We start from the raw sequence: 18,657 nt of genomic DNA, 5'->3' as shown, positions 1-18,657 counted from the left end.
ATTGCTCACATATTCTATGTAGTGTTGACGCTAATCTACCCCTTTTGCAGTAAAGTAAATTTGTACGAACAATATTCATCTTTCTTGTAATTATTGTCTCAGTTTTTAAGTAAGTACATTTTCAGGTATTTAGATGCTGGAGTTGTTCATAACTGAACGTAATAACTGATTATTACAATGTACATGAAATGTACGCAGCAGCATATGTAAATTGTACACTTTAGCATTTTTTTATTACTATAGTAGACCGATTATGATTAGCAAGAGGAGGGTGAAATGTGTATTGCATCCAAAAAGCTCTCACACCACAGGCATCAAATTTATCCGGTGTGACAATCGGAACAAATTACGAATTTTGCTCTCAAAAAGTGTACAGCATTCAGAATTTGGGGCATCCACCAATTGAAATTTACCTAGGAAAAATTGCGGGTGTGTGGTGCTTGTCGCGAAACTCAGAAAGACATCAGTGTTTTTTGTAGAATTATAAATATTGAACCCTGCGCAGTTCGACAGGGGCTCATACAACAGCTGTCACAGATGTGCAGCTATTTAGTGCTTTCAGATGTAACCACCAGCGAACTGCGCAGAAGGCAGAAGTTTATTTTCGCTTTACCTCATTATGCTCCAAGCAGAGTTTGGCTGACACAAATCATAGCTGTAGCTGTGTTTAGCCAGGAGGCCACATCATCACTGATGTGGAAAAATATCAATTTAGAAAGAGGAGGATGATTTCCAACGCTAGTGTGCAGGGTATCTGAAGGAAGTGTGGACTGCAAACTGCTCATAAACGACTTTATTGTCTCTAGCTCAAAGCAATACGGTGCTCATGATTAATATCAGTGGCCTGAACGTTCTTGCAGCAGGACATGCCTTCATTACATATTTTTACTGAGGGACACTACATAAGTTCAGAATTAAAACTGATCACATCTCCATTGAGCACTACATGAAGGGGGTTGGAGGTGGAACTGCATTCATCAGTCCCTGTTTCATTGATAAAGGAGCATTGGCAAAGTCAATAGGTCCGGCTGCTGCAAGTAGATGCAAAGGGCATTTTTTTGTTACCAACATATACATATCCTTTGTTCAATCTGGATTTCATATTGGCTGTTCAACTAAGACAGATTTGCTCTCTACAACTAATTTTATACCTAATCTTCATCACAGTAAACAGTCTTCTGTTAATTATTTTAGATTTATCTGCTCCTTTTACACGATAGACCAGTTTTTTTATTCTTCCTTCTCTTTCTATCTATTTGTAGGGGAGTTCTAGACTTTTTTTAATTATCTAAGTGATCATTCATTTTTAATTTCCTAGAAAAGTTCCTTCTTTTCTTTCTTGCCTTTTCAATCTGAAGTCCCCCCAGGTTCTTTCTTAGATTTTTTACTCTTTTCCATGCATAAGCAAATGAATGAAAAGTTTATTGTAAGGATAATAAAATCCCATACAATTAAAACAAAAAAGAACAATCAGTAATACATTTGCAATCAAATGTTAAATAATGTGCTAAAAACACTCCATAATTTAAATACACATACCTCAATAAGAAGCATTCCTAAAATAATAATATAAACCTACAATTAAAATAAGACCAACCGCCACAGACCAGAACCTCAAATGATGCATAATAAACAGAAGGGCCCACGGTGCTCAAAGCCCTAAAGTGCTTTATTACGTTAAATGATCATTAAGTTAGATACCAATAAAGATCACAACCATGGTGCAACATTGAAGCTCAGCAACCTGAGAAAATTAATACAAACCCAAATGAGTAAAGAGCAGGTGAGAATTTCAGACATAATTATCCACTGCTTGCAGTGCCCCTAAATTTGGTTTGAGCGATTTTAATAAATCTGGTCAGTAAAACATTCAACATTAAATTCGCAGGATCCAAGGACTTAATAATGGCCTGTTGACAGGAGCGAATCCCCAGTTGCTTTCACTTACTCTGAAACAGAGATCTAAGTTACTTGAGCAGAGCTGGACACAAACAAACCGCATGTTCAATTGTTTCTTCCCAATTGCCACAACCCCTGCACTTCACCCCCTCCCCCAGAGTTAACCGCCATATGGGTAAATGTTTCAAAAAACCCCGATCGTCTATCCTTAAAACCATGAAAGCCTCTTTCAGACTAAACCCGTAGGAACAAGAAAAATAACTAGATGGGGTGCCTGGCTTAAATGAATTGATTACTGACCAAGCATGCCTACATCTGGCAAGGAGGGAGCGATCTGAGTGGTACGAGTATAACTGTGTAATCTTTTTGACTCCCAGTTTGAACCAGGAATGGGGGGGTGCTTGCCCAGAGGTCATCAGCTTCCAATCGCCGTTTACATGCAACCAGAAAAATAAAATGAGACCCCTACATTTTCAAAGCACTAATTTCCTGACACATAACTGCCTCCAAGCTACCTTACTTGGCCCGACGCAACTTATGAGAGAGCTTCAAGAAGACGCCGGTGCCAACTGTCAGCTGGTCCAGAAGCCAAAATTCCAACTGCACCTGCGCAGTGGAAGCGAGGTGCAATACGTAGAAAACTCTCTTGTAGATCTTGTTCATCATCCTATTTAATAGACAAGAGCCTTTACTCAGCAAACTTTCCTGACCATAAGACAATGAGGGGATAATCTTTGCTCTCATAACTTCCATTAGGGGGAGAAGATTTGTCTCTTTTAAAACTTTAAATAGTTCAGAAAAAGGTCACCTGCAATGCCACAGCTTTAAGTTCAATCTCCTTCTTATGCTTGACAAAACTATCCCTAGAATTGAAATGCACCCCTAAATATTTCTAAGGCTGGTCTGAAACGAGTTTGCTACTCTTGTAGTACCAATTAGCTACCAAATGCATTTTTCTTCCAAAGGAGACCATTTTGGTTTTGAGCAAGTTGACTTCTAAGTGATTCACAGGCGTTTAAGATGCAAGTTGGTTAAGAAGTCGTTGAAGACCAATCTTGGTATAACTGAACAATGGAAGATCATCAGCATAGAGCAAGTGGCTATGCCTAAAAACAACCAATCTATGGGGGATGACAATTAACAGTGCCAAAAGCCGATGGCAAATCTGCAGTGAACAGATTAAAAAGCAGGGGTGCATGCACGCAGCCCTGTTTCACACCACAACCAGTGAAACATTTTCCAGAAAGAGAACACCCAATACCTAATTTGATACAGACCCAGGTATCCATATGTAGTTCCATAATGGCACACAAGAGCACTGAATGAATACCCCAGTTTTGTAGTTTAGCCCACAGGACACTCCTAGGAATCCAATCAAATGCTGCCTTGAAATCAACAAAACAGCAATGCAACATAGAGCCTGATAGAATTGCCCTATTGATAAAAAAGAAAGGGCTAATAGGTTCATCAATGTGGTGGGAGCAGCGGAGAGCCCTGTTTGAACACTAGGGATTACCCCCTTCGATTCAGCCCAGGCATGAAGATCTTGCAACAGAAGACAGGCATAAAACTTGGCCTCATTGTCATCCTAAAATTAGCTGGATTTGACCTTAAACCGCTTTTGTATAGCAGGTGAAGAACAGCACCACACCAGGACTCAGGAATTCTTGAGGTCAGAAGACAGTATTCAAACAGATGCGCTACATGAACTGCCCAAAAGAAAGAATCCTGTTTGAACAGTATCTGAGGAAGATCATTGGGACCTGGGGCCCCATCTCACTTTGCCCTAGAGATAATACGAAGGAGACGAGGTTTAAAAGGAGTCTTCTCTCCATGAGGGGGAAACACAAACACAGCAGACTGGGAACAAGACTTGCCCAGAGTAGCAGTGGTGTAGTAAGCCCCCTTACTCAACAATTTCCCATCATGTTCACTTGCAGAGAAATGACTAGTCAAGTAGGACGTCCAAACCCCTTCAGAGATATTAACAGTGCTGTGACCTCTTTGATTATTTTGTAAATTATTAATGAGGGACCAACATTTTTTAGAATTTGGATCCTTACTTGCACTTAAAAGTTTAGCTCAAAACTGATTGAAATGGCTCTGATGGTCATCGTAGATAGCCTTTCTATAGTCTTTCCTGAGTTCCTTATATCTAATTGGTTGACACTTAGAGTCAGGGCTCTTCCTAATTGCCCTTGCTAATCTATTACGTGTTTCCTTTAAACTTCTAGTTTCCCTACAAATAGCAAAGGGCCGGAATGGGGTGAAATTACGAGCAGGTTGATGAAACCTTGGCCATAAGAAGGAAGAACATTTATCCCATAACTTAGTTGGGGACATGCAACCAGGTCCTTCAGAGCCATGAAAATTAATACATTCAGCCAATACTGTGCCGCTAAAAGAAGGGTTACATTTTATACGGTTTAGTGACATTTTGAAAATAAAAACTAGATTTTATAGTTACAATTTGGGGACGGTGATCGCTCTCGCTCTGGGAGGAAATCAAGAACTTTTCAATAAGGGGAAACAATTCAATGTTACAAATGGTATAGTCCAAATAAGAGTGGGATCGACCGTCCGATCTTGTCCAACATGAAGAGGAATCATCAAGCGAACGGCCATTCAAAACTTTAAAGCTCATGCTATTTAAATGCATTACTATGTACTCTCCCAACGGACAGTGTGGGCAACACTGGGGCCTCAGTTGTTCAGGAACTAACTGGCAGTTACAGGGATCAGGGCCTCCAAGAGCTTTTACAGTCTACTGAAACAGATTTGTATTAAAATCCCCAGTTATAAGGTAATCAGCCTATGGATATTCCCCAGCTAGATCACCTAGAATCTGCATCAGTCGGGACAGCCTCCCCCTTTTTTCCTTTGTTCCAGCAACAATATAAACATTAATCACTATGAGAGTTTGCTGTGAGCTTCCGTTCCTAATCACAATCCGCGGAATCCAATTATCATCCCAAGCCAATGGCAAAATACACCCTTTTAGTTTAACAGTGACATAGGTGGCCAAACCTCCCTCAGCACGGCCATTCTTACTCTTTCTATGCACGCGTTTCCATATTTCTAAATATCCTGGCAGCGGACAACTGTTCTCAGCCCAAGTTTCCTGAAGGGTGATTACATCATAACTGTTTAAATTTCTTTTTAAATCAACTGAATCAAACTTATGCACAACCCAATTGATGTTCCACGAGCATTGGGACAAATATTCAAACGTTGGTACTAATCCCCCCAACCGCAGGGCTCATTGGGGACACCCATAAAAAAGAGCAAAGGGCAACCAATCCCAATTGATCCCCCACTGGGGCCAAGACCTGTGGTACTAATGCCGCTGATGGTAGAGTTGCTACCCAGAGCACTTTTCAAAATTGAAAACGGCTTTGGTGCTATAGGAGCCATTAAAATTTGGGATTCAGATAACAGCACATGATAGCCTGTTATAGTATCCCTTTGTTCTCTATTATTTTTACATTTGATCTATTTTTTTTCCCATGCTGATGACTCCCCACTTTACTTCTCTTTCTCCTCCCTTTCTACTTCATTGTATCAACATGTCTTTATTTGTCTTTCTGCCTTTGATTTTAGGATGCCTTTCCACTGTCCCAAATAAATTTAGTGTTCTGTTTTTCAGGTTAATTCTCCCCTCCTCGATCTATTCACCATCCTCCTACCCTTTCTTCTATATTGCTAGAATTCTGGCTGTTCTATTTGAATCTTCTCTCGACTTTGCTGCTCAAATCTCCTCTGAGTCAAAAACCTGCTACTGTCATCCATACAACATCTGTAAAATCAAAACAAAAATCATTCCTTGCATTAAACTACTTCTGAAAACTATATTTCTCTCAAGACTTTCTTAATTACTGTTCTACGTTCTATGTTAGTCTTCCAAAGTATAGAACCACCTATTTTATATCCATTTAAAATGCCTGTAGTAGTTTACTTTTACTCTAATTCCTCATTCTCATATTGCTTGCTATTGGTCTCAGCTACATCGGTGACTGTTCTCTACTCAAGGTACATTTATTTTCTATGCATACTGTTAGAAATAGGGTATTTGGTTGGCAGTCAGGGTCCCCCCTGGCCAAGCAAGGACCCTCACTCTAGTCAGGGTAAGTTACACACAATCCAAATTGTCCTGTGCCCACCCTCTGGTACCTTGGCACTGAGCGGTCACGCTTAACATAGAAGGCAATGTGTAAAGTATTGGTGAAATAAATAATGGAATAACACAGTATAGCACCCCAAAAATACACCACACAGTGTTTAGAAAGATATATAATATTTATCTGATAAAATGCAGGTCAAAAGATTAAGATGCAATAAGTGTATGTTGAGATATCACTGTAAAAATGATATAAAGTGCCTTTAGTCTTTTAAAAGCAATAAATGTCTCTTTCAAGCACAAAGTACCTGGTTTGCGTTCAAAATCTCTGCAAAGAACCACAGAGGAGGAGATGCGTGGAAAATAAGGAGGTGTGCGTAGATTTCTCGGGCCGCACACAGTGATGCATCATTTAGTTTTCACACAAGGACGGCTGTGTGTCGATTTCCGGCACTCGTTTGTGGATCCTCTTCGGGTTGCGGGGTTTTTGGTCGTCCTGGGGATGATGCGTGGATTTCTGGCACTGACAGGACGAAGTCACAGGGACTGTGTCGATCCGGTGGGCTTTGCGCAGAAAATTCTACTGCACAGCAGGCGATGCGTCGATTCCTCTCTGGAAGTTGGGCTGCGTTGCCCCGGCTCGGCTGTGCGTTGATCCAGTGGGCGTGCGGCAAATTTCCAGTTGCTACACTGGCGCTGCGTCAATCTCCTCATTGCGAAGTTGGGCTGCATCATTCCGGTTCGGCGTGCAGTGAATTTTTTACCGCGATGCAGGCGGTGTGTCGTTTATGGCAGTCTGTGCATCGATTTTCACCGCACCAGGAGTCCTTCTTGTAGAGATGTAGGGCGATATGTACGAACGCTTTTTCCCATAGACACAGAATGAGTAAAATCCTTTGGTACATCTGGCCCGTAGTCCTTTTGTTCCTGAGACTTCAGGGAACAAGAGGCAAGCTCTATCCAAGCCCTTGGAGAGCACTTCTCAGCACAGCCAGAGAGCAGGAAAGCAACAGTTCTTCACAGCAGTCGGGTGAGTCATTTGGGTAGCCAGGCAGTTCTTCTGGGCAGGTTGCAAATTCTAGTTCAGGTTCTCTTCTCCAGGAAGTGTCTTGTCAGGTAGAGTGTCTACCTCAGAAGTGTCTGAGTTGGTAGGGGCAGAGGCCCTGTTTAAATACCCAAATGTGCCTTTGAAGTGGGAGAGACTTCAAAGGGTGGCTTAGAAGTGCACAAGGTCCCCTTTCAGTTCAGTCCTGTCTGCCAGGGTCCCAGTAGGGGAGGGTGGCAGTCCTTTGTGTGAGGGCAGGTTTCTGTCATTCGACATGTAAGTGTCATTCCCTCCACCCTCCCAGCCCAGGAAGACCCATTCAAAATGCAGGTGTATGCAAGTGAGGCTGAGTATCCTGTGTTTGGGGTATGTCTGAATGAATGCACAAGAGAGCTGTCAACTGAACTCAGCCAGACATGGATTGTAAGGCACAAAAGGATTTAAGTGCAGAGAAATACTCTCTTTCTAAAAGTGGCATTTCTAAAATAGTAATATAAAATCCAACTTCCCCAGTCAGCAGGATTTTGTATCACCATTCTGGCCATACTAAATATGACCTTCCTACTCCTTTCAGATCAGCAGCTATCACTCAAACAATATAGGAGGGTAGCCCCAATGTTAGCCTATGAAGGGAGAAGGCCTCATAGCAGTGAAAAAACAAATTTAGGAGTTTTACATTACCATGACATGTAAACTACACAGGTACATGCCCTGACTTTTGCCTACAAGGCACCCTGTCCTATGGGTTACCTAGGGCATACCTTAGGGGTGACTAAAATGTAGAAAAAGGGGAGTCTTAGGCTTGGCAAGGACTTTTAAATGCAAAGTCGAATTGGCAGTGAAACTGCACACAGGCCTTGCAATGGTAGACATGCGACATGATTAAGGGGCTACTTAAGTGGGTAGCACAATCAGTGCTGCAGGCCCACTAGTAGCTTTTAATCTACATGCCCATGGCAATTATAGTGCACTTTACTAGGGACTTATAAGTAAATTAAATAACCCAATTGATCCAATGTTATCATGTTTAAAGGGAGAGAGCATATGCACTTTAGCACTGATTAGCAGTGGTAAAGTACGCGGATTCTTAAAACTAGCAAAAACAGTATATAAAAAGTGGAGGGAGGCAGGCAAGAAGTTAGGGGTGACCACCCTGAGGCTGTCAGGTCTAACACATCCCCTGAAAAAGTAAAATTCCTGAGCCCTATCAAATCATCCTTCTTTCATTTCCTTTCTACTTCTTTCATATCTTTATGTCCTGCTTCCTTTGGTGTGCTTACTATGCCATGTCCTCCTTTGCTCCTTCTTGTTGTGCTCTTTCTTCTTACTAGTAACAAACCTGTGGAATGAGCTACCACTTTCCGTAAGATAGACTTATTCACCTATGACTTTTAGGACACTGTTAAAGGAACACCTCGTGTAATCAAGAATGAAGCTGAACTTCAATTAATTAATGTGATTTGCTGTTCCCTTGCATCAATATTAAGTTATTTGTGAAAGTTTTAAATAAATAAAGAAATGTGATACTCTTGAAGCAGGTATTGCGGGAAACAGCCTTGGGGAATTGAATCACTTTATCCCACTTGTTATTGTGCAATGTTTTCCCAAATTTATCTTCCCAACTTTGGTGTAAGGGCAGTAGAGGAGTGAGCTTGAGCTTCTATATGGCTTTATAAAGCCATGTGAGGAGGTGTTGACCAGTGCCCATGATGAGGATGGGTTGAAGTACCAGGTTGAAGTACCAGTTGGAGGGTTTCTCCCATTCTATATTCCAGAGCATGCAACAGGTGTGACCAAGTTGCCTGTGCAGGAGGAACTGACCTAGTGGGAGGCCAAAGTCATCGGCTAGTTGCTCAAAGGGTAGGAATCATCCACCAAAAATGAGATCCCTGTTGGTGAGTACTGAATGCTCCATTCAGACCCTTAAGTCCCTGGCTTAGCAGAACCTTGGGTGACAGGGCAAGCCAATCAGGGGAATTGTTTGGGGCATATGCCTGGATCGTGCGGGAGAGGTGGTGTATGTGGGTCATACAAGTCCATGCCATTGAGACCTGCAAGGAGCAGAGAGAGGTGGGCAGTGCCTTTGGAAGGAGAAAACCTTGAATTGTTTGCACTGGTATAGATAGACCCTTGGCTGGTAGTTGCTTCCCCACATAAGTTTGGATAGAACAGTATCCAACTCTTTGAAGAAAGGGCATGGGGGATAACAGGGAGGTTTGCAAAATAATAGAAAAGGTGTTGTGAGGTTAGTCATTAGGCACATACTCACACTTATTTGTGCCTATTTTAGCTTAGGTCTGAGGCCTGTGAGCCTTCACTGAGTCACTTGGCATTTTATTCCTTTTATTATTGAATCAAGGCTTCATTTTAGTGCTATTATTTTATTATGCTTATCTATTGTCCTTCTCTGCAAAACTTTGTTATTCATTGCTTTACATGACAGTGCATTCTGTACTTGCATCAAGGCTACATATGATAGGTCCCCGGGTATTGCTGGTTCAGGGAGGACAGTGTCTTCCTTACATAGAAAGGTTGTTGTTGTCATGGCAGGGCAGTTCCTAGAATAGCACAATGTTTATTATGAAATATCAGGCTGCCTTAGTATCCTTAGAGGGGACATGCCAGTTAGATCACCATCTTATGCTGTCTGTCCCCTTTGCAGTTTCAGTAGAAACTTGGTGCTTCCTGTTCTGTCACAGAGGAGGATTTCCAGCAGGCTAACCAAACTTTCATTTACCTTCAACATAGGTATAGGGCTAATCTTAGACTCCTTGAGGGGCGGGTTAAGGCTATCACTGCTACATGACCTCATGTAGGAATCTTAGTAGTAGCGTGTGTAGGAATATTGGTAATGCTATTGTGACAAATATGGTGGGACTGTTTCTATGTTTTACTTTCTTGGTCACGATTTTAGTGTCTGGTTTCATCATCCTTATAATCGCACTTCATGCCTTTCTACATGGAATGCATCCGCTTCAAAATATATATATATATATATATATATATATACATAGATACCAATATATGTTTCTGCTTGTAATTACATGTATGAAACTTGTGTAACTGAGAGACAGGGCATGATCTGTTTTCACCACGACTTCCCAGAGTAGTCTAAGAGTGTCATGTGATGGGCTGCCACAAACCACTTTTACCTATGGTATCTGTGAGGTGCTGCTAGCTGGCCAAAAGGGTTAGACTGACAACTGCCACACGGTTTGGGATCAGACTCATCACCCCATGCTCGGTGGTGCTGCCTCCCAAAACTCAGCAGTCTCATTATTTTAGCGAGAGTCTTTTTGCAACATGTCCTCACAGAGGAGGGAGGAGAAGTAACCTTTGTGGCTGAGGCACACATGGCTTACGGAATAGAAATTATTTACTCATGGGTCACCTTCCCAGCAGCAGATGGGATCACACATGCTTTAGTCATTACACTCCAGCAAATGCACCTGCACAATACAGACCATAAGCATGTTTAGAAATACCCCTTTCTTATCAAGAACACCAGAATTGGCTTGATGGTGCCCTACCACACCTCCAACAGAATGCTAGACTAGGTCCACTAAGTAATGACAGAACAAAGTGGCCAGAAATATCCGTTTATACACCACCACCACAGGTATATACAATGGTGGTAGTAGAAATACGCCACCAGTACATTGATTTAGTATAAATATATAGATGTTTACTTCAATTAGTAATGTGAACGTTAAACACCACCCCAGCAAGGGCTGCTTCGATGCAATCACATGTGGCAACTGCAAGGATCAACCACCACAGTGCACTGAATAATGGCTAAAGTACCCAATGAATAAGAAGAAATTTCATTTTAAGTACCACAGAAAATGAGTGCTTTGGAAGTAGTGTTCCTCCATACAGGGCCCCATGATAATCACCAAATTCTCACAATGTGCTTGACGTTTGGGTTGGTTCACTCAGTAGACAACTACACAACATGGAGAACAGGATTTGCTGCTCTCTGTACTACCGTGCACGGCACCCCGACACTTGCAAATTTGCTGAAAGTGTTGAAACAAATTCAAGATGAGTACGGGGCTGCCCCAGCTCTGGGCTTGGGAATTCAATTAATAGGCAATGTTGCCACTGTGTTCTCAATACTTTTATGCAACCCTGGAGGAGAAGCAGTTGCTCTGGCAGCACACCAGCGACTCCGGGATGTTCCTGTACCGGACCAAGGACGTGAGCTGCCAAAGATTATTGCTGCGAGCTATAGTAGTATAGGTCAGGATAGTCTGGGGGCCAAACATAGTAAACCCCACCTACAAACTAAATCCAATAAGGATTCTACCAAGCAAGCTGCAGAAAGTTCTAAAAAAAGCTGGGATAAACAAAAACAAAACAAAGATACTGTTAAACAAAGAGGAGAATCCCCGTGCCCGGAGACCTCTGGAAAATGCACATTTTTAGAAATAAAAAGACTTTGAAAACTCCTGATAGATACCGATATATTGACACGTGCCAATCTCGATCCTTCCAGGACTCACAGGACAAACGCAGAGAGAGAGGAGGGTGTTCTGAACAATGAAATGAGTAAGTGAAACAAAGAAAAGATTCACAATGATCAACTGTAACTTTAACGAAAAAGGAATAGAAACCTCCCTAACAAAAATCGCAGTTTAAAAATAAAAAGGTGGCAGCTATTTTGGCCCGAAATGCCATGCAAGTTTAGAGTTTTAATGAACAACAGGAAGTGGACACTGTCTCTGCTAGACAGCGTGGCAGAGGTCACAATAGGTCGCCGGAATCTTTATGATATTTTAGATGTGACAGCAATTAACAGCTATTTAGAAGTCTAAACTGCAGACACATGCATCTTCCTCTGACAGAGTTTACAAGTTGAAATTTGAACTCAGAGGGAACACTGAGTGCATAATAAAGTAATATTCTGGGAAAAATTGACATTGTGCTATGATATCCTTTTGGCAGAAAAGGATTGACCACCAGCCTTTGCCCGCAATCTTCCATTCAAGGAAGAGGTTATTATGCCTTCTTTCTCATTCTAGGGAATGAGGAGAAGCCTACACTGTAGATTGTGCTTTGACACAAGCCCTGTGCTATACTACAACCATGTATTTGGGGATAAGGATTGTTCCTACCACATAATACAGGTAAGATCTATTCCATTACCACAACCACAATATCCAATTAAGCATGAGGCTAAAGGACCTGTGAGAGAAATACTCACACAACTTGAGTACCAGGGTGTGATTAAACCCTGTGTATCTCCTATGAACAACCCTTTGGTCCCTGTAGCAAAGCGGGACCATTCATACAGAATAGTCTTAGATTACAGACATTTGAACATCCACAATAGCAGCTGTCAAAGAATACCTAGGCCCAGATTTAAGAGAGCCTAGGGCCATTGCAAAGCCACATTGTCATAATTCTTTGATGCTAATGTGGCACTGGAAGGCCAAAAACGCAGCGCCATATTTACAAAGTAACATGATGCTTGCGTTGCCCCACTTTGTAACCCCTTGTGCCACATTATGCCTGTACCAGGCATAATGTATGCAAGGGAGGATTTCCAGTGCTCGGGGGTGTAAAAATAATACAAAGAAATGTAAGAGATTGCTTTGCGTCATTTTTTTTGGCATTTTTACCTCCTGCTAAGAGCAGGAGTTAAAGGGAGGATCCCATTCTTTTAAAATGTACCACTAGGTGCTTTGCAGGATTATCATCAATATTTCTGATGCTAATCCTGCAAAGCGCAGACTACCGTAAAAAATAATTATGCTAGTCTCATAACTACCACCATGGTGTGCCGTATTTTAAATACGGTGCCTACATGGTGGCGTTAGGGGGCTCTATGGGTCATAAATCTGCCCCTTAGTCTCCTATCTGAAAACACAGATTGACAAGATTTTTTGTGAGGTCCCCATAAGCGACGCACTGAGCACTTCCTGTATGCAATTTATCATTAAATTTGGAAAGCATCACAAATCGAAGCTGCTGCCATGTTAAGGCAAATAGATCGGGAAAATATCAGAACAGCTCTATCCTGTCTAGATAATGGTATGAACACTTTGTCCAACCGCATTTACAGCTTAAATAACATTGTTCTTCTGCAATAGACATCATGCAATCTGACATAGCTTTCTTACAACATGGACAGAGTCAATGTAGGTCCATTATGCACTTAGGTTGGATGTAGCAGGTTCTGAAAAGTGATTGAGTACCCTGGCAACATCGCAGCTCGTGAGACCTATTTGCAGCATTGAATTTTACGCGCTATAGCAAATGATGGCTAAGAACAAATCTACATATGTAATGTTAAATATTGATAAGTTAGAAAAATTGCCTTTACTGTGGCAGAAATACAATCTGCGGTTTGGTTAATATACAGGGTTATCAATTTGACCATTTCAACACTTCAATTCACCTAGTGTTTAAAGCACATTCCTATAGGCAGATTCGAGAAATTAGGAGACAGTTATATCCATGAGGTGTTGGATCTCTACTTCAAGTACAAATGTTTCAATGAAATGAATGAGGTCTTTCTTAGCAGTAGCGAATGTGAGACTTATGTAAGCTATTCAATCATTTGTAAACAGCTGTCTTTGCATGGAGCATGCAATGTTTCAGCTGAAAAATTCGCCCGTTATCTGAAGGGTGTTCCTGTCCCTTTGATTTGCCTGGCTTTCCAGGTGCTATCAAATGGCAACTACATCATCCTGAATGAGGAGAACTGTTTTGGAATGCAAGCCAGAATTTCTAATGCCATTTTTACTTGTTGCAGTAACATACTTTTTCCTGCCATGCAAGAGATAAAAGTTGAAGAAATGCGGCCTCACATCACAACTTCAAATGTAAATTTTGACAAGCTGAGTAGACTGAAAGTCCTTCTGTTCCAAAAATATGTGGCACTGACATCCACCTGCGAGACCTATGATCTTCAAGTGTCAAAGTCATTTGTGGAGATAAAGTCTCTATTAACTAAATACTTTCTAAACATTTTGGTGAATTGATTGGTTGCATATTTAATGCTTATAACACTGTGTGGACTATGGACTTCTTTAAAGCTGTTGGTTCTGGGTTTGTCTGCACCTTTCAAACTACATTTGGCATCATACCTTCAGCCATACACTCTATATTTTTTAGTGTTTTTGGGGGATTCTCCGTGACTTTGGTTTTGGTTGGTGGTATATTGCTGTTGCTACTTTTTCTTTGTAATGGCTGCCCCATCACAAGAAGAAGGACTGATAGGGCTTCCACCAGCCCAACTGTATCGTGATCACATGATGCAGTAATTTGGAGTACCACTCCTGGAAGAACTGGTCTGGCTGGTCTTTGTCATTCAGATCGGTCTTGAACTGTGTGCAGCCCGTCGTTTATTGCCAATGGTGCCAATTCGAACATGCAGTGCAAGTGTGTCCTGCTATGCAGCAAATACCTTATTTGGATACAGGTCTGTTTTTGTTCTCAATGAGGGTTCATTACCAAACTTGCACATTGAGATTGAAGTTGCAATTGCTACAGTAGAGCAAGTGGCGCAAGATCCTATTACACGTAGCATTTCACGGGATGCTGCCAGTTTGGCTGAACCACTGGCTGAAGCACTGGAACATGAGTGTCTCCTCGCCTTCTTTCTGACTTAACAGGTTAACTTGTCATCTGCCGAAGTGAAGTCCTCTCTAAATTCACTTACATTTGAAGACACTGTTTTTTTTTTTGACAGGTTCATGATTATTGTTAATGATCTGATATTTGGCTTTCTATTTTTTTAATGACTCTTTTGCATCAATTCTAAAGTTCTAAATTGAGTTTTTACATAATTTGGCTCCCTCTTAGTAAGCCTGGCTTGTCGAGGCAGACATTTTTATCTCCATTCATGTATATTCTTAACATGTTTTTGATTAGTTTGTTGCAACATTAATTGTAGAATTTTAGTGTTAGACCACATAACACTTTTAAACTGACAATGGGGAGGGTGTCGTGAAGTTAGTCGTTAGGCACATACTCACACTTACTTTTGGCTATTTTAGCTTAACTCTGAGGCCTGTGACCCTTCACCGAGTCACTTGGCATTTTATTCCTTTTATTATTTTACCAAGGTGGAGATATTTTATTTTTCTTATCTATTTTCCTTCTCTGCAGAACTTTGTTATTCATTGCTTTGAATGACATTTAATTCTGCGCTTGCATCAAGGCTACATATGATAGTTTTCCGGGTATTGATGGTTCAGAGAGTATAGTATAGCTAGACCCCCCCAGGTATCGAGTCCCCTGCGCATGCCAGTTCAAGTGGACATTGCCTACATATAGATTAGATTGAGAGGTGACTGATCAGAGCACAATGGGTACACAGATGATTTTGCCCAATTGACATAAAGCCCGGTGACAGAAGCAAAGTCTGTTAGGGTAGCTTGAAGGGGTGTAAGATCTATCAACATGCCTTGTAAGTGCAAGAGCAGAACATTTGCGCATAAGGACATCCCATGCATTCTATCTGCAAGTGGGATACCCAAGTACTGGCCTTTTCTGCACAAACAAATGGTGAGGGGCTCCATCACTAGAGTGAATAAGAGTGAAGAGAGCCGACATTCCTGCCTTCTGCCACGTCTGACTGTGAAGGAAGCCAAGAAGAGGTGGCCCAACCGGATCCAGGAGGTAGGATTAAAATACATCAACTGGGTGTAAGCCAATAGTTTTCTCTTCTGTGAGCAAGGACTGCAAAAAGGAATTTCCAGGTAAGGGTGTCAAATGCCTTTTCCAAGCAGTGGATACGGCATGCCACTTTTGGAAAATGGCCCGTATGTGAACTTGTATGTGGAAAAGTTGACATATATTTTGGGAGGTACTACGCGCTGGTAAAAAGCCATTTTGATACACATGGACGAGGTTCAGAAAGAGTTGGTCGCACCTATCTGCACGTATTTTCCCTAAAAGTTTGTAGTCTGTTCCAAGGATGGTGATCGGTCTGTAGGAAACCAAGCGCATAGGGTCTTTGGCTGGTTTGGCAATGGGAATCAGGAGAGATTTGTGCAATAAGTGTGGGATTTCTCCAGTGTGTATTGCTGCTGCATACATTTCTGTGAGGCAGAGGCTAGCAAGGATGAAAAAGTGGTATAATACTCTAAGGGCAGACCGTCTAGATCCAGAGCTTTGTTCCGTGCAAGATCATAAATCACCTGAGTCACATCCATTGTGGTGGTTGCGGCATCTAGAGGGTCCCTGTCAGTCAGTAAGATAGAAGGAGGGTGATTTGTTCAAGAAAGGCCTCAGTGTGGCTTGATGTTGAGCGCAGTGGGGCTTTGTATTTAATTCCTGTTGGATAAGCCATGAAAGAAGTCTGCCAGCTTGGTCACATTCTCTGTGCACTTTGGAGGCATGCACAGTGAAATTAGTGCAGCATAGATCTTCCGGGAGAGTTGCGTAATCAGTTTTGGTCTTTGTCATTTGCAGGATGAGTGCTAGGTTGTTATCTGAGTCCTTGCTCAGGTTGTAAGTTTGTTTTTGGCGTGTATTATGAATTTCTCAAAGGTCTTGTGAACCTCCACAATCTTTTGAAAACAGACTCCCCTCATAACCACCTTAAAGGTGTCACATTCCAATACCCAGGTGGAGGCTTTGCTACGAGTTTCAGAGAAGTAGTGATAAATGTGGTCACCATATTTTGTTCTAAATGCTGGGTCATCTAAATAGTCCTGTGGCAGCTTCCATGTGGGAAGTGGGTGATGAGAGGGTGCCCAGTGAATATCCAGTGTATGTGTGTTATGCTCTCAGACTACTCACCCTAAGTAGTCTGAGTGTTGACCAAGAGGCAAAAAAGGGGAGAGCATAGAAAGCCGTCAAGTCAGACATAGAGGGTGTGGTTTTGGGTTCTTGGGTTGAGGGAGGTCCAGACATCTGTCCTTGACCAGTGATGAGTCCAAATGTGAAAGCAGTCTGGGGGGTTGGAGCAGCTGGGGATGGGATCGGTCTAGTGTACAATTGTAGTCTCCCCCTAGCACCCACAGCAGGTGGGTTTAAATGGGCATGTGGCATATATAATGTGTCCTATAAAGCTCCCTGTTCAGTATTGGGGGCATATATGCTCCCTATGAGTAGTTATTGGCCGCCAAAGTGGCCCTCTAGGAGGACGTAGTGGCCCTCTTTATCCATGGTCGCGTGCTGTTCTTGGAAATGGACGCCACAGCGGATCCATATTAGGGCACCCTGTACGTATGCCAAATTGGTTGTAGCATAAATATGGCTTCTTTAACTTTTCTGCAAGCAGCCCACCTCCCCAGAGGAGACATGTGTCTCCTATATTAGGATTGCTTGTGACCGTTGATGCTTAACATCTGAGTACAGAGCATAACGTCCCTTAGCAGTGTGCATTTGGCAGATGTTCAGTGTAAGTATGCGTATGTCTGTCAACGAAGTCATGATGACATTAAAAAATGGTGCTAGGTGGGGGGGGGCTTCTCTGTAAGGAGGTGGAGCTCTGCTACAACCACCAGTTTTAGCCTGGTAGCCGGTATATGGTTTGCCCACCAAAAAAAGGATGATGTGTGGAAGGAGATAAGTTGGCGGAACAATGATATATTGGGGGTACTACAGACCCAATACTGGAGGCCCATCACAACAGGTGGTGCACCCAAACCTGAAATTTTAACAAGCTCTGCAATATTGTGATGGGGTGGCCGGTGCTAGAAGTGATAGAGTGGCTGCAGGGCCCATTATACAGAAGCAAAGGTGTTCCGAGGTTATTCGGGAGGGTGCCATGTGCTAAGTGCCCCTTGTCATGGTTTTGAAGCACTTGAGGTATGTGCACTAGGGGCTCCAAGGGAGAGGGGCAGGTGTTAGGCATGCACTGGCAAAGGAGCTATGCACAATATGCATGTGTGTGTGATGCAGCACATCGCCAGTCAGGTAAATCAGAAAAAAGGGGGAGATAAGGTGTGTTTAGCAATGGACGCAATGCGTTGAGGATCAGTGGGTCAATTAAAGGTATCTGCAGATTGTGGCATCACTAGAGGGGGAAACTATGAGCCTCTCGGAGAGTCTTCCCAGATCAGCAGGTATCTTGATCTGAAGAGAAGATGTATGGACCTCCCTCATTGTTTGTGACTACTATGGTGGTACACAGGGTAGCTTCCACCTGGAGGGAGCTTCTATGGTTAGTTATGATTTGTTCCAGGTTGGGTGAGGAAGCCGACAGTGGCTGTGAGGTAATCTTTTAATCTTTGCTTGAGGTTTTCGCCGTCAATGGCTTTGGGGGTTTGAGGATGTCAATTTGGGTTTCCTGTGCGGCCACGATAGCTCACCATGATGGCCTTCTTCCCAATCACAGGCTTTTTTTTGGTCTGTCTAGAGGTAGTGGTACTATCCAACATTGTTTTAAACTGGGCCGGGAATAAGGGTGAATATTGCACACCCAGTTGGTGGAGTCGTTCTTTGACTTCCAAGAAAAAAGAACGCTGATGTTGAACAGCACAAGTATAATCAGGAAGTAGCATTATAACTTTGTCCTCTACTCGAAGGGGGCCTGCTCGTTGGGCTGCACAGAGTATTTTGTCACCGTCCTTGAAATGCAAGAGTATTGCCAGAATGGGGCAGGAAGGGAGCCTCGGGGAGGACATTGCGTTGG

The sequence above is a fragment of the Pleurodeles waltl genome, chromosome 9 (genome assembly GCF_031143425.1).
Source record: "Pleurodeles waltl isolate 20211129_DDA chromosome 9, aPleWal1.hap1.20221129, whole genome shotgun sequence".
NCBI classification, from domain to species: Eukaryota; Metazoa; Chordata; class Amphibia; order Caudata; family Salamandridae; genus Pleurodeles; species Pleurodeles waltl.
The sequence above is the reverse complement of the archived record's forward strand: the minus strand, read 5'-3'. Positions refer to the sequence as shown.